This window comes from Pan troglodytes, chromosome 5 (genome assembly GCF_028858775.2).
Source record: "Pan troglodytes isolate AG18354 chromosome 5, NHGRI_mPanTro3-v2.0_pri, whole genome shotgun sequence".
NCBI lineage: Eukaryota > Metazoa > Chordata > Mammalia > Primates > Hominidae > Pan > Pan troglodytes.
In genome coordinates this window covers 135497645-135514042 of record NC_072403.2, presented here as the reverse complement: position 1 = coordinate 135514042, position 16398 = coordinate 135497645, and the positions used below count along the sequence as shown (strand labels likewise).

General features: G+C 35.7%; 1 protein-coding gene and 1 long non-coding RNA gene across 35 annotated transcripts in view; one reads left to right on the top strand and one right to left on the bottom strand.

The window, feature by feature from the left end:
* Window positions 1–1091, bottom strand: part of LOC107975292 (uncharacterized) — a 35927-nt gene extending 34836 nt beyond the window's left edge. The window contains exon 1 of the long non-coding RNA XR_001718713.3: window positions 959–1091. This is a non-coding gene — a long non-coding RNA (uncharacterized LOC107975292). The remainder of the gene's footprint in view (window positions 1–958) is intronic.
* Window positions 1–16398, top strand: part of TRDN (triadin) — a 414373-nt gene that overhangs the window by 3990 nt on the left and 393985 nt on the right. The gene's annotated exons all lie outside the window — the stretch shown is intronic.

Below are 16398 nucleotides of genomic sequence, written 5' to 3'. Positions count from 1 at the left end.
TTGTTTCTGCCTTTGCTCTGCAGGGGTTTAAAAGGGCCTTGGAAGACCTTCTGGAGTTACCCATAAAAATAATTACATTAGTAATAAAATTAAAAAGTAGAAATACCATCTAATTCTTGGGTGATGGTCATTTTCCACTTCTGGGCCTTAACAGTTCATAGGATCTATGTTATTTGAACATCAGTTATGCATTTTTTTGTTTTCTGGAATGATTTATTAATAATATTTCTCAAATGAAAATTAGACTGCCAACTCAAATGAACTCATCTTTTAAGGAAGCACAGTCATTCTTTGATGATATCCAAAGTTTTTTCACACTTTTTTAGTACACAGTTTCATGTTATCTTTGCAATTCTCACCTTTTGTGCCCTAGCTACAATTGCCTTCCTCCAGTCTTTTATAAAAGGTATACCTTTGTACAGTGCCTTGGTACAGGCTATTTTCTGAGCCTGAAATAGTCTTATTTTATCTCATCTGCTATATTTTTTTCAACCATTTATTTATTTATTTATTTTAGAGCAGAATTTTTCTCTGTCACCCATATGGAATGCAGTGGCATGATCATAGCTCACTGCAGTCTCAAGCTCCTGGGTTCCAGCAATCTTTCTACCTCAGCATCAGAAGTAGTTAGGACTACAGGTGTGCACCACCATGCCTGGCTAATTTTTTTTTTATTATTATTTTTGTAAAGACACGACCTCCTTATGTTGACCAGGCTGTACTTGAACTACTGGCCTCAAGCCAAGATTCTCTTGCCTCTGCCTCCCAAAACATTGGGAATACAGGCATGAACCATCACGCCTGGGGCTTGCAATCACTTTTGGACACATTACTGAAATGTAAGCACTCTATCAGTAGACCTATGCCACCTATCAATCAATTACCTTTTCCATCCATTTATCACACACACACACAAAACAGTTTGTGGCACTTAAGAATATAAGAGATAACTCATTACCTTAGAAAGCTCTAGTCAACTGTTCTCATCTCAGGTTTTGGGAAGACAGGCTCATACAGATTATATGACTCTCTCATGGTCATGGGAAATTAGGAGAGATCTGAGGATACATTTCATGCCTCCTGTGGCTCATCCCAGTGCTTATTCAACTACAGTGCATGTCGTGCCTATAACCTTACCTAGTTGCTCACGTCAATTTCTACTGCAGGTTCCAAGCTGGCTTACTTCATCCGGTGGAAGAAAGGAAATAATGCTAAATACAGAATTGTGTTTCAGGTACAGAGCAATAGATAAATTAGAAATAGGACAAAGTTGAACTCCAAAGGATTTTAGGGTAATAACACCTTTGATTCTGGCAAAATAAATTAATAAAGATAATTATAACAGCAATGATAACATATTTATTCTGAAGACATAAGATGTCAAGCACCGTATTAAGCTTGATAAATATTCACTTAATCTTCAGGGCCACCAAATGAGAATAAAGGCTAATATTATTGCTGTTTAGAGAATAGGAAGCTGAAGTTGAGAGAGTTTAAAGAATGTGCTAGAATTCACACAACTGTATGTGATATAGCTAGGATTCATACCCATGCCTGACCACAGAGTCATATTGGATATGTCTTCTTACTGTGTGAGACTGTTAGGTTGGTCAATTAGGTTGTTGTTGGAGCCTACACTAGGACCATGTTACATTTAGGTAGGTTGAATCAGGCCCAGACTGGATTACACTCAAACAGCACACAGGTTTAGGGCTATAAATAGTCCTTTATCTTCCTTGCAATGTAATGTATCCAAGTTGCTGGGAATCCCATATATAATTAACTTAGTATTTACTAGAACGCTTAGTTCAAGAAAGCTTTTTATTTAAAATGTTAGAAGAACTTTTGTCAAACTCTCAACTTATAAACTATTACATAACCTCAGGCTTCAGGAGAAGAATTATTGCACTATGTGTGGAATTCTTTCCTTACCATTAGCTGAATCACGTTTCACTGCTTCTGTAACAATCAAACCTGTGAGAAGATTTGATATTCAAAATTTAGAGCAAAAATGGTCATTTATATTCTACACACCGCATTACTCCCATAGAGTCTGCAGCACAAGATTACTCACTGTTGCTCTCAAGAAAAAAAAAAAAAATCAAGAATTCACAGCCAGACTACTTAACAACTAGGCAAACAAGTTATATCATCTAGCATGACAGATGGTGAAATTATGAGGTGATCCAACCTATGTTTCTGCATTTACCTCATCAAAGCAAAGGGCAGCTGCTCTGGCTTAAGTGGGGATGAGCTGGGGGTACAAAGGGATGTAGCACTAGTTTCAAACCCTGGTCACTTCCAGGAGATGTTCTTGATTTTCCTGATAAAGCAACATACCACATATATTATTTTTAGTCTTATAAGTACATTTTAAAACTGACATTAGAAAGCTAGCCTATTCAAAAGAGGAGTACCATGATGGTGAAAGGCACAGTTAAATGAAAAGACTTGTGCATGGTTTGTTTAAGTAGAAGATTGGATTTTTTCATTATGTAGCACTTGAGGGCAATGCACAGACCCATGGATAAAAGTCTGGAAGTCACAAGAAAGGCACACTATTGGCAAAATACAAGGCAAAACCCAACCAACCATTAAAATGGTAGCTAGAACTGACTCTTCTGACTAGAAAGAAAGAAAAGAGAAAGCAAGAAAGGAGGGAAGGAAAAGGAAATACACAGCCTCCAATTTTTAAGAAATAGAGGGATGAGGAATATGCCAAAATCTACACCATAGTAGGCAGTAGGCTCTGGGAACCTCTACAGTACAAACAACCCAGTTACTTCAAATAAGTTCCTGGGAACAAGAACAAGAAAATCTGGAGAACAGATGAAAAGAAATGTAAAAAGTTAGCAACCCATCACAATGTATGGAATGGTTGGATCATGATTCAAACAAACAACCTTAAAAAATTCTGATGAAACAAGTGAAAATTTAATATACTCTGGATGTTAGATAACCTTAATGAATAATTATATTTTTAGTGGGATAACCGTATTGTGGTTGTCTTTTAAAATTACTTATTATTTGGAGATACACATTCAAATATTTATGAAGGAGGTGATGTGATATTTGAAATTTGCTTCTAAATAATATGCCCAAGAAGAAAGTAGTTGGGGTGTGGGTGGGGTAGGATTGGCCATTAGTTGATTATGTTGAGGCTGATAATGGGTACATTAAGTTTCATTATAATATTGTCTACTTTTGGGATTATTTAAGCTTCTTCACAATAAAGAGTTAAGAAAAAAAACAGAGTTGATGTTGTTAGTAGAGTAAATCTTTTAATAAGAATTTAATTTTCATAACATATATGGGTCAGTGAATTCTCTGGTCACCAAATTTATTCGTAAGTGCAAATTACTCTCTAAATTGAACAGTGTCTGTTGTTACTGAAATGAAAACCAAATATGCTCATATTAAGCAGAGTTGTCTGGAAATATGTTTGTAAAAGCAGACAAGGAAGTAATCATTTTTAATATCTATTATAATATGGGAATCTGGAGGTTAGTTTCATATTATTGGTAACATTAATTAGAGACATTAATTAGAAACAGTTTGTTTTCGAGATAGGTCATGGGAAAACCTGAGAACAATTTGAAAGCCTAAGAAGTCAACATGATGCAAGAAACAATAGTTCTAAAAAGTGCTATGGCTTGGAACATTGCATTTATTGACAGGGTATTAAGTATGAAGCTTTTGTATGACTGTCTCTTTGAAATATCACAAAAACTGTGAAAGGCAGGTATCACATAAACCTGATTAGTCTGACTCTGAAACTTCTTGTTATTCTTTACTCCTCAAGTTCACTTTAGGAAAATAGAAAAAAAAAAAAGCAGATTGTGAAAACCAGGAGGGTATAGTTCACTGAAAATTAGAGAGAAAATATAGTGCAGAGCTGGGAGAAAGAAGCATTAAGTAAAGAGAGTGTGATAGAGTAGTAAGTGCATGGAGTTTTACTTAAGTCAGAAATTGGGGTTCAGGCACTATCTCCACTACTCAACCGCTCTTGGCCTGGGGAGGATGGGGCTTCAAAAGAAGGGTCATGAACTTGGTTAATTAAAAATAATATGGCCAGAGGAATTTTTAAAAATTTTACAAGATCATGCTATTTGGCAAATTAAGTTTATGTTTTTTAAATTGTTCACATCATCCATGATACAAAATTTGCAGTGACAATGAGCAGAAAATATAGCTGTGTAGTGTCAGCCCTTGTTAGGTTCCATTAAGAAGCTTTTTCTTGTAGTTTTTATTATTATTTGTAATAGGAACTATTTTTCTCCCCACCCCATAAGCACATAGTATCCATGAAAATGTTCCGTTTATCAGCTTAAATGTTTCTTATTTTTTTTCCTATTTATTTTTGGTTATCATTGTGACTGTAATTTAAAATTCATGCTACTTTTACAATGCAAAAATGAATTGAGGCTATTCAGTTATTATACTAAAGGCTTAGGAATCCATAGAGACTTAAGGCCTCCAATACTGCTGGCATTAATTTTTAATCAGTTAACAATATTTAATATGAGAGAAACATAAAACAGTGCAACTAAGCAATTTTAAAATCATCTACATTGACCTTTGTGCTGAATATATCAATTTGAAAAGAAAATGGTTAAGATTTTCCAGTAAAGCTTTTGCTTTTATAGTTATGCTTAGTTGGAGCTTAAAGACAGTATTAAAACATTATTCTTTTCTTCTTTCAAACAAAAAGAAACCCGTTAGGGACATGTTTAATGTATTTTTTAAAAATACATATTATCTAATGTAACATATTTAAAAAGAACACAGCAGGGGAAAAATCTTCATCTGGCAACTATGCATTGACATCATACAATAATGTCAACTTTATGGAGTTCAGGCTCCATTTTACTTAAAGTCCTAGGAAGATTTGTCAAGGTTAAGTTTTTGCTGTCTCCAGTTCCCACCTGCCCTGGATAATATGAATGACAGGCTTGGTTTTTTACAGAGAATACTTATTTGATTGTCATGTAAATATATATTACCCCTAGTGAGGGTTATGCAGAGACAGATGAACTTCCTGGTCCAAACAGATAGTAATTTTTATCTTCAAAGGAAACCAAAAAGAGTATCCTTGGCAAATGTGCAATGAATAAAGTCTTGCTCTGCTCTATACAAGTTAATGCTCTCTAAACATCAAACATCTCCACATCTCCATGCCTGAAGTGAAGCTGTCAAAGACACACAGAATTTACAATTGTGAGAGATTCTTTGGTATGTAAATGAGCTGTTTCCTCATAAACTGCAGACTCTATCTCATTTACAATGTACTTTAAATATTACATTTAAATATATGTGGTTTAGATATTTTCTAATTTGTTATCTGTGCCAGAAGCTAGGGCATGTGGTTTTCACCCAAACAAGTTAAAGACATGATATTTTGACCTATAAGAACAAAGATAATTTAAATGGAGCAACCTGTTCTTTATAGGGGAAACTTGGTTTCATTTAGACAGCATGAAGCTGGAACTCATTGTGACAAACCAGTTTTATCTTTGCTACGCATTTGCTGCATCATTCTCCCCTCCCTGACACAGGTTACTAAAGTGTTGAGAAAAACAAAAGAAGGAAAAACTCTTAGTATTTCAAACTTAGTTTTAATATGGTCTAGGGCATTAGTGAGCTCGTGGATGTGAGAGATTCAGTTTCCATTTATACAGACGTTCAAAATACATATTTAGCAAACTTTCCTTGGAAAATTGTTTGTTGCCTTTGAAAATAAAATTATCATGTGATTAGGGGAATTTTCTGTTTGAGAAAGACATTTAATATAATGTCAAGACAAAAATAAGAGATATGAAGTGGCACTTCTCTGACATTCACTGCTGGAGCTATTATTTTTGCCCATGGTTATTCTTATTTAACCTATATATTATTGACTAGGGGAAAAAGCGTACTGTAAAATCTGAAAGTTACTACAGTATAGTAAAATGCCAAGTTTGTGAATTTAAATCTGCAGAAATATTAGGCATTGCATTTAGAAAAAGGCAAGTTACCCCCATCTGAAATATAACAAAATTTTAGATTCTATGGTATTAATTATCAATCTAGATGTAGATTTATGAAGCAGTATGTCATGCCAGAGGTTTGGTTTTATTCAATATTTTAATACCTATTACGTACCAAATTGAATGCCTGACAATGTGGACACAAAAATGAATGATAAAAGGTCCCTGCTACATTGCAAAACAAAAAGAAAAGAGCAAAAAATAACAGTGAGAATAAAGACTGGACAGATTATAAAACATTTGATTCCAATTTGAATTGCAGCCATGTCTCTTTTTATTGCACTTTGTTTTATTGCATGCCACAGATATTGCATTTTTCAAAGAAAATGAATAAAGCTATCACCACCATTTTTTCCAACAGCATGCGTTCACTTCCTGTCTCTGTGTCACATTTTGGTAATTCTCACAGTATTTCAAATGTTTTCATTATTGTTATGTCTGTTTTGGTGATCTGTGACCGTTGCTCTTTGATATCAATATTATAATTGTTTTAGGTCGCCACAAGCTGCCCCTATATAAGATGGTGAATTTCATCAATAAATATGTGTGTTCTGACTGCTCCAACAACTAGACATTCCCACTATCTCTCCTTCTCCTCAGGCTTTTCTGTTCCCTGAGACACAACAATATTGAGATTAGGAAAATTAATAACCTACAACAGCCTCTAAGAATTCAAGTGAAAGGAAGAGTTGCATATCTTTACTTTCAATCAAAAGCTGAAAATAATTAAGCTTACTGAGGAAGGCACGCCAAAAGCCAAGATAGGCTGAAAGCTAGGCCTCTTGCACCAAACAGCCAAGTTGTGAATGCAAAGGAAAAGTTCTTGAAGGAAATTAAAAGTGCTACTGAACACGTGAATGATAAGAAAGTGAAACAAACTTATTGCTGATGTGGAGAAAGTTTTAGTGGTCTGAATAGAAGATCCAACCAGCCAGAATTCTCTTTCAGCCAAAGCCTAATCCAGACCAAGGCCCTAAATCTCTTCAATTCTGTGAAGATGTGGAGAGGTAAGGAAGCTGCAGAAGAAAAGTTGGAAGCTAGCAGAGGTTGGTTCATGAGGTTTAAGAAAAGAAGCCATCTCCACAACATAAAAGTGCAAGGTGGAAGCAGCAAGGATTGATGTAGAAGCTGCAGCAAGTTATCCAGAAGATCTAGCTAAGATCATTGATGAAGGTGGCTACGCTAAACAACACATTTTCAGTGTAGACTAAACAGTCCTCTATTAGAAGAAGATGCCATCCAGGACTTTCAGAGCTAGATAGGAGAAGTCAATGCCTGGCTCCAAAGCTTCAAAGTTTAGGCTGACTCTTGTTAGGGAATAATGCAGCTGGTGACTTCAAGTTGAAGCCAATGCTGGTTTACCATTATGACAATTCCAGGGCTCTAAAGAATTATAATAAATTTACTTTGTCTGTGCTCTATCAATGAGATAATAAGGCCTGGATGACAGCACATCTGTTTACAACGTAGTTTACTGAATATTTTAAGCCCACTGTTGAGATTTACTACTCAAAAAAAAAAATTCTTCCAAAGTATTTTTGCTTATTGACAATGCACCTGGTCACCCAAGAGCTCTGATGGTGATATACAAAGAGATTAATGTTGTTTTCGTGCCTAACACAAGATCACTTTTGCAGCTCATGGCTCAAGAAGTAATTTTGAGTTTCAAGACTTATTTTTTAAGAAATACATTTTGTGGGCCAGGCTCGGTGGCTCATGCCTATAATCCCAGCAATTTGGAGGCCAAGGTGGGTGGATCACCTGAGGTCAGGAGTTCAAGACCAGCCTGGCCAATGTGGTGAAACCCTGCCTCTACTAAAAATACAAAAAATCAGCTGGGCATGGTGGCAGGCACCTGTAATCCCAGTTACATGGGAGGCTGAGGCAGGAGAATTACTTGAACCCGGGTGGTGGAGGTTGCAGTGAGCCGAGATCGTGCCACTGCACTCCAGCCTGGGGAACAAGAGCAAAACTCTGTCTCAAAAAATAAAATAAAATAAAATAAAATAAAATAAAATAAAATAAAATAATAAAAATTAAAAAAAAAACATTTTGTAAGGCTATAGGTGACATAGGGAGAAATACCTCTTATGGATCCAAGCAAACTATATTGACAACTTTCTCAAGAATTCACCATTCTAGATGCCATTAAAAAATTTTTTTTATATTACAAATTTTTTTATTTTTATTTTTATTATTATACTTTAAGTTCTAGGGTACATGGGGAATTGAACAATAAAAAATATTTTTGATTTGTGGCAGGAGGTCAAAATATCACCATTATGTAAAAAGTTGATTCCAACCCTCATGATGACTTTGAGGGGCTCAAGACATCAGTGGAGGAAGTAACTGCAGATGCAGTGGAAACAGCAAGAGATCTAGAATTAGAAGTGGAAGCTGAAGATCCTGCAATCTCATGATTAAACTTGAATGGATGAAGAGTGACTTTTTTGTTGTTGTTTGTTTCTTTTGAGCCAGTGTCTAGTTCGGCATGCACTGGCACAGTCTTGGCTCACTGCAACTTCTGCCTCCTGGGTTCAAGTGATTCTCGTGCCTCACCCACTGAGTAGTGGGATTATAGGTGTGCATCACACTGCCAGGCTAATTTTTGTATGTTTTTGTAGAGATGGGGTTTCACCATGTTGGCCAAGGTGGTCTTGAACTCCTGGTCTCAAGGGATCCACCCACCTTGGCCTCCCAACGTGCTGGGATTACAGGCATGAGCCACCATGCCTGGCCTAGGAGGTGCTTTCTATGAATGAGCAAAGAGAGTGGTTTATTGAGATGGAAGCTACTCTACTCTTAATGGAGATGCTGTGAACTTTGTTGAAATGACTACAAAGGATTTAGAATATAACATAGAGTAGAAGATAAAGCAATGGCTGGGTTTAAGAGGATTAACTCCGATTTCAAAAGAAATTCTCCTATGGGTAAAATCCTATCAAACAGTGAATGTCACATACTACAGAGACATCTTTCATGAAATGTGGAGTCCATCGATGTGGCCAACTTCACTGTTGTCTTATTTTAAGCAATTGCTTCAGCCACTCCAACCTTTAGCAACCATCACCCTGATCAGTCAGCAGCCATAAATATTAAGGCAAGACCTTCAATTAGCAAAAAGATTATGACTCACTGAAGGCTCACATGATTGTTAGTATTTTTTAGCAATAAAGTATTTTTTATTTTCAATTTTGTTGGCGCAGAGTAGGTGTATATATTTATGGGATGCATGAAATATTTTTATACAGGTGTACAATGAGTAATAATCACATCAGGATAAGCGGGGTATCCATGACCTCAAGCATTTATCCTTTCTTTGTGTTAGAAACAGTCCAGTTATACTCTTTTAGTTATTTTTAAATGTACAATGAATTACTGTTGACTGTAGTCACTATTGTGCTATCAAATGCTAGATATTATTCTTTTTAACTATATTTCTATACCCATTAACCATCCCCACCAACAAAGTATTTTTAAATTAAGATCTTACATTGCTTTTTAAGACATAATGTTATTGCACATTTAATAGACTAGAATACAGTGCAGACATAACTTTTATATACACTAGGATACAGAAAAAAATGTGTGATTTGCTTTCTTGCAATTATTTGCTTTATTGCATGGTATCTCCAAGGTGTGCCTTATGGTGTTTGATGTAAAGAATGTCATATTATTGTTCATAAATCTTATGATTATTTCACTTTGAAACTTGCTGAAAATAATTTAGTATAACTAAAGAATGTCCTATTCTTAACACTGCTAATTCGCAGTGCACATGACATTATTGTGAAGGTGTAATGATTTTTCAAGGAGTAAGGAGATCAAGAGTACATTTGATCAATGCAGAAATGACAAAAAAAAAAAAAAAGAGACAGGAAGTAGGTGAGAATTAGTAGTCTGTGGGATGTAGCCCTGGGATGACTGGGATACCAAGTTACCTTGCCAAGAAATTGGGTAAAATTCCTGATTTAAATACTAAATTTTCGGTCAGGCACACTGTTGCTATAACACTATAAAAGCTGGATGTTTCATGTTTCTGATTCGTTTTTAACAGTTATTATGTTTCCTAGTTCCCTGTCATCCCATCTGTGTGTTCTCCCATTATTTGAACCTCTATTGCTGATTTCCATCCCCACATACGCTACTTTGAGCTTACTTTGTATGTATAGAGACCATTTCCAGTTCATGAAGAAATAAAAAAAAATACCAACTGTCAGAAAGATAATCATTAAACAAGTTTCTTCTGGCTTACAAAGAAGAATCAGTTGCTAAAGTAAAACCAAATCTATTGGCAGAGTTGTTCTAAATACTATGAGAACTAGTGGTCAGGCCAGTGGTCTTGTCAAGAGTTGCTGTAAAAGCATGACAGGGTCCACAGACCAAGCCTCTGAAAATGTGAGCAGAAAGTACTTAGGGTAGCAGTAATGACTAGATTAAGGCAATAAGTCAGCAGAATTCTCTAGGGCCTTTGTTCATAGTGACTGAGAGTTATATTAGAAATAATAGTTCTGACAGTTTCCGGAAAATTTTGGCTACCTCTTGAATTAAGTAGACCAGATTTCACTGCTCAGTTTCTGCCCAGTCCCTCAGGATTTGAAGTGTCTTGTTGTTCTGGCTAGAATGATGTGCTATACTATCGTGGTATGGGTCTCTGTTTTTGAGGGACGTGAGCTCTCAATACCCAGGTGCTTTGAGACATAGTATTTTATCTTCTTCCTATCACTCTGTCATTTACCTGTGGATGGAGAGGAACGAAAAGTCTGACCCCCTGAGTGATAATCATGCACCTAACAAACATCACTTGTATATATTTTTGGTATCTACTTTTGCCAGGTACTGTTTTAATTCTAAGGATGAAATGTAAAATATACAGAAATCTAGTCCTCAAGAAATGATGAGATAATTGTATATGTAACTCTCTGATACTGGGCTGCCAGTTCAAAATTTCTTGAAAGAAGTATGTATAAAGTTATATACAAAAATTGTGAGATAGGTTTCTTGGTTTCTCGACAAATTTAAAATAGACAATGTTTACATGTATAAAGCTATTAGGGAATGAATCAATATAAAACAAATAAGCAAATCAACTGATGAGATATTAATATTGGGAAAATCTAAGAAGCTAGGAGAATGGATGGATTTGGTTGGTCAGGGACTGACATAAAGGAGGAGAACTTATGTTAACATTTGAAGAATGTTTCTAAATTAAAGGACAGGAACACAGAAGAAAGAGCAAAGAATTAAGTTTTTAACAACATCCCTAGATCCTAAAAATTCCACGTTAATTCATTTTAGAAACAAGTATTTGATTTCTTAAACTAAATTAATAAATATGGTGATCTTGGGTTCAGTGAACCAAGCTGAAGGAGACACACTTATTGGCATTCAGGGTGGAAAAATTTGTTGCAACGATCTTCCCTAAAGATTGCAAAATAATTAGTACCCAGTAGCACCTCTCACCATAATTTTGACTCCATAAACATCCCCCAAATTTTCCTATCAGAGATGATAAACTACACCACAGTTAACAAGAACATAAAGATGAGTATAGATGCTAGTGGTAGCTTCAAAGGAGATGGGATTGAAATCCTCAACTATGAGAAACTCTAAGCTTACTTATCTTTCAATTTTATATATAAGATTCTTTTTATGTCAATAGAGGGGATTTGGATTGGTGAGAAGGTCATTTTGCTTCTCCAATCAGTTATTTGTTTGCCTCAATTTGCTACTTATAATTCTATAGTAGAAAGGGAAAAAAAAGACAATAACCTCAGGGAAATATAGGGCAAAAAGATTCACAAACTAAATGGAATGACATACTTCCCTCTTGAGAAAAATCAGTGAAAGGTGATGACTTATTTTCTGTGTCCTTGAGCTAACTAATGAGTTGCAAAGTGACAGCATAATTTGAGGAGAGGCACAGGTGGAAGCAGTTCTGATGGGTAAAGTGAAAGAGAGTGCTTTGCAAAATTGCCCGATAGAGTTTTACACAAGCTAAATAGCAAACCTCAAGGTGGATTACATTTCTTTTACTTGAGAGTCACCCAATATTGTGTCATAGTGAACTCTACATGTGCTTAGAGTACCTCCAGTGTTTCTTTAATCCTTTGCAATACTATCATGATGACAAATGTATTTTCAAATCACATAAAAACTTGCTTAAAATTAAGTTGTTAGGTAATACTGAGCTAGAGGCCAAAATGCGCAAGAACTCTATATACAAGTGTAAAAAGAATTAGGACACTGTGGTGATTACTGAATAATGCTGTCCCGCTTAGTTTTCAAGAGAACAGCCGTCTCCTCAGTTCAGTGTTTAAAAACATACTATGAGTCATCATAATTTTAAAAATATTTTTCTTAAAAATTCATTTTAGTAAAATACAGACTCTGAAAGGTTCATAACTCACATATGCGGTTGACCCTTGAACAACACAAGGGTAAGGACACCGACTCACCAGTCGAAAATTCACATATAACTTTGACTCCTCCCAAAACTTTATTAATAGCCTACTGTTGACCAGAGGCTTTACCAAAAACATTGTTGATTAACACATATTTTGTATGTTATATGTGTGTGCGTGTGCGTGTGTGTGTGTGTGTGTGTGTGTATAGAGAGAGAGAGAGATAATTACAATGAAGTAAGCTAGGGAAAGGAAAATGTTTTTTAAGAAAATCATAAAGAAGATAAAATATATTTAGTATTCATTTAGTGGAACTGGATCATCATAAAGACCTTCAATTTCATCGTCTTCACATTGAGTAGACTGAGGAGGAGGAAAAAGAGGAAGGATTGGTTTGCTGTCCCAGTGGTGGCAGAAGCAGAAGAGGTTAAGGAGTTGGAAGGGGAGGCCAGAGAGCCAGGCATATGCACTATAACTTTCATTTAAAAAGATTCTCACGTAAGTGGAACTACACAGTTAAAACCCATGTTGTTCAAGAGTCAACTGTCTTTATATATCATTTACTAAGGAGTAATGGAGTTGATATCCACATAACCAACACCCAGATCAGGTAACTATTTCCAGCACATGGGAAGCCCATCTTCATCTATCCATCCTTTGACTCTCACTTTGGTGTCGCTTCCCAATTAAGGCTCCTCTTTCTTTGAACTTTCCTCTCCAGGGAACCAACTTTGTTGGTAATGGTTTTCTTTCTTTGCTTTATAGTTTTATGACCTCAACATCGATAGACATCATAGTTCTGCTAAGTTTGTTCTTTATATAAATGGAGCACCATGGCATGTATTGCTCTGTGTTTTGCTGCATTAATTCCTCATTTTGTTTATAAGAGTCATCTATGTTGTTGTATGTAGCTAGAGTTTGTTATTTTTCTTTCTGTACAGTGTTTCATTGCATAAAAGTCACTGTTTATCCAATAGATTTTTGTTTCAATTGGGGGAGGCTATGATGAATGATATTTTTATATTCTTTTTTTAGTTTTAATATCTATTATTCTATTATCAATGTATGTTTATTTCATGGCACTATATTCTATGGTGAAAAGTTGAATTCAGCATGAAGAAGACACCTTGCTCACTCAAACTGGATTGTTTAAATCTAATTGGAAAATGTGGAGAAAGGGTGACCTTGTGGGTGTCTCCCAGAAACATCCTGTTTTTTAGAAGAAATTGATCTAGTCTCACAAGATATATAAAATGGATGTTTGGAGGAGCAGAGAGAAAATGAATAGAATCCTAAGGACTTCTCAGAGTTTTGTCTCTGAGATAGTAATCCTCACCATATAGCAACCCCTTTTTGAGACTGTATTGGCAGCAATGTAAAAATTGACATGTAGAGTGAGGCATTCAACTAATATTGATTGAATGTCATGTCCTCATTGCCAAGCATTTTACTTGGAGCTGGACCCTTAGCAGTGGACAAAAAAGGTCCCTATTTTCCTGCTGCTGTCAGAACATTCCATGACTAGAATCTCCATTGTCACTAGGTTCTGCACCTTGCCGTCCTGGGCACTGGTGAGAGCAACTGAGTTTTTGCTTGTTGAGGCTCCTCCTTCTAGGATCCTTGGTACACTTTTATCCAATGGACATCATCTTTAATTTGACTTGCTGGCTTTATTAGAATATTGTTATTGTTAACATTCAGGCAAAACTTAGGTTTCCACTTCTACTCTTCCTGCTTTTAGATGAAGACTGACCATCTTTAAAAGGTGACAACTTCAGGCAGTTAATTTTGTCCACTTTATGTTTAGTTTGCTAGCTTAAGCTCTCAGAAATTATTCAATATTCAATTTAACGGAAGGAGGTTTTACTGAGGTGGAAAGCCTAACTCTGCCTCAGTGTGTGAGAAAAGAAGGATTAAAAGATAATCTATCTCCATTTATCTATATTGTATTACCTCCAAAAACGAAAAAAAAAAATCTATTTGTAAACTTTGTGAAGAGCATGGGTATACTAGACATTCTTTTCTGTTTTTTTGATTTGGGTCAAAATGTATGAATGCATGTGAGCTATATGGACATAACAACTTTGAGAAAATTCCGAATAATTTTTATTCTCCCAGATCAGAGTTTGTCAATGTGTAGTCCCCAGACCAGCAGTGTCAGCATCACCTGGGCACTTATTGGAAAGGGACATTACTGGGATACATCTCAGACTTTTGGGATCATAAACTGTAAGAGGAGAGTATGGCCTAGTGATCTGTGTTCTAACAAACCTTTTAGATCATTCTGACACATGTTGAAGTTTGAGAGCCACAACCCTAGTTAACTACATATAGACTTTTAAAACAAATTCCCTACTGCTTCCAATTAATTAGGGATAAAGATCCAAATCAATCATGTAGTATAGTGGCTTAAAACTCACAATAACAGAGGATTCTTTTCATGATAAATTTATGATCATGCACAAGAAGATTCTTTTCATGGGCAATGGAAATCTGAAGAATGGAGATGGAGGAAAAGAAATCAAAGAGAGAAACTATTTGCCTGGAAGAGAGCAAAAGTGTGTGGAGGTCAAGAGCCCAACATGTGCACACTGAAACTCATGAAATTTTCCCCATAATCAGCTATTTCTCTGGACCTGCAGGGTTCTGTTTTTTTATCTGTGTGAACAGTCTCTAAACTTTGGAGTCCTCATTTCTTGTATTCACCTTTTCCTTTTTCTTCTCATTTAAACTCCAGTTATTTTTTAAATTAGAACTCCTGTTCTAATTTAAACTCCTGTTATTTCATATATGGATGTCTGTATGTGACAGATTGTATTTTTCAAAAGTGGCTGCAGCAAGATTTCCCATCTCATGTGTTCTTCTTATACTGTGATCTTGACTCTTCTTCTCTTGAGAGGTGAGGTCTATTTTTCCTCCCGTTAAACACAAACAGACTTGTATAACAGCTTCAACAAAGAACATACAGTGAAAATGACTTCCAAGGTTAGATCATAAAAATACCAGACATATCCAGGTTGCTAGTTTGGGATATCTGCTTTTGAAACTATGCTGTGAAAAAATTAAAGCAGCCTGGAGGCAGGCCCATAATGAAAGAGACCAAGACCTTGACCTGCAAACCCAGCCAAGCTTCCAGCCAACAGCCAGCACCAACTTTCCAGCAATGTGAATGAGTCATCTTGATAATGGATCCTCTAGTTCCCAGTAGAGTCACCACATGTGACAACTGTGGAGCAGAGGCAGGCCATACCTGCTGAACTCTAACCAAATTACAAATTTCTGAGCAAAATAAATGATTATAGTTGTTTTAGGCCACTAAACTTTGGAATCTTTTATTATGCAGCTACAGATAATACATTATATTAGCATGTTTGTAATCTCCTGACTTCTAATGTATCTTGCAATCTTGCACACTAAGTTCATAATACTACATTACCCAATGAATAATGGTAACTTATTTAGTGTACAGTTGTTTCAGCCAAATTCAACATGACGCTAGGCAATTTTATAATTGTTATACTTCTTCAGTTTCATCATTGATTTATTTACACATTTATTCCTTTAGTAAAATATATTTAATAAATATTCATTATTATAATAAAATGTTTGAGTTACTGGAGAGAAATTCATAAAAAAGAACAAGGAAGAAGAGGAGGAGAGAGGGGAGAAGAAGGAAGAGGATGAGAAAGAGGAGGAGGAGGAGGAGAGAAAAAAGCAGATTCTCAACTAAGGTTGTCACACAAGTTGACAATTTTGCAAATGTGAATGGGCATTTTTTAAATTAGAATGCCCAAAAAATACACGGTTGTGAGCCATGGATTTTGAGCAATACTTAATTTCACTGAGCAGGCCTAAACAAACTGTGCATAAGAGAGTGCTCACACAATGTCTACTGATGAAGAGTAGTGAGAATATTGGTTGTGGTATACAGAATAATTGTCCCCCAAAATATTCATGTCCTAATCCCC